Source organism: Orcinus orca, chromosome 5, assembly GCF_937001465.1.
Source record: "Orcinus orca chromosome 5, mOrcOrc1.1, whole genome shotgun sequence".
Taxonomy (NCBI): Eukaryota; Metazoa; Chordata; class Mammalia; order Artiodactyla; family Delphinidae; genus Orcinus; species Orcinus orca.
This window is the reverse complement of record NC_064563.1, coordinates 17,397,282-17,398,027: the sequence shown is the minus strand read 5'-3', so window position 1 is coordinate 17,398,027 and position 746 is coordinate 17,397,282. Positions and strand designations below refer to the sequence as shown.

Below are 746 nucleotides of genomic sequence, written 5' to 3'. Positions count from 1 at the left end.
TTCTAATTTTCATGTCTGTTTTATTAGGAAATGTCAAAGGAGTGATGTAAAAATGATTCATGAATTTTCCCACAGTGAAGACCAAATTCGGCAGGTGTTTTCCTGGGCACCAGGTAGGAATAAGAATAACAAACTGGAAAGTATTCCATGGGGTAGGTGGGAATTAGTGGATCAGAAGAACTTTTTCTGTTAAAATCATGCTTTTTTATTGTTTGGACTTTCTAAAATATGTTTTTGGATTTTTTAAAAAGGAGTAAACAAAATTTTAGAAAAGAATATAGCATGCAAATTATTTATATAATTGACTTAAATTGATATGTTTTTAAATTAAGTAACCCGTTACAAACATCTAAACATATAAATGCCATGCTTGCTTTCGCAGCACATACACTAAAATTGGAACGATACAGAGAAGAATGGCCCCTGCGCGAGGACGACACACAAATTTGTGAAGCATTCCATATTTTTTGGTGTTGGGAAAGTTGGAACAGCCACACGTAAATCAATGAAGTTAGAACAAACCCTCACACCATGCACAAAAATAAACTCAAAACGGCTTAAAGACAAATTTAAGACATGACACCATAAAACTCCTAGAAGAGAACACAGGCAAAACATTCTTGGACATAAATCGTACCAATGTTTTCTTAGGTTAGTCTCCCAAGGCAATAGAAATAAAAGCAAAAATAAACAAATGGGACCTAATCAAACTTATAAGCTTTTGCACAGCAAAGGAAACCATAAAC

The 746-nt window shown here is 33.8% G+C and overlaps 1 pseudogene; it reads left to right on the top strand.

Annotated features, from left to right (window-relative positions):
• Positions 1-370: 370 nt before the first annotated feature.
• LOC117198348 (uncharacterized) lies at positions 371-468 on the top strand (annotated as a pseudogene).
• The last annotated feature ends 278 nt before the right edge of the window (positions 469-746 follow it).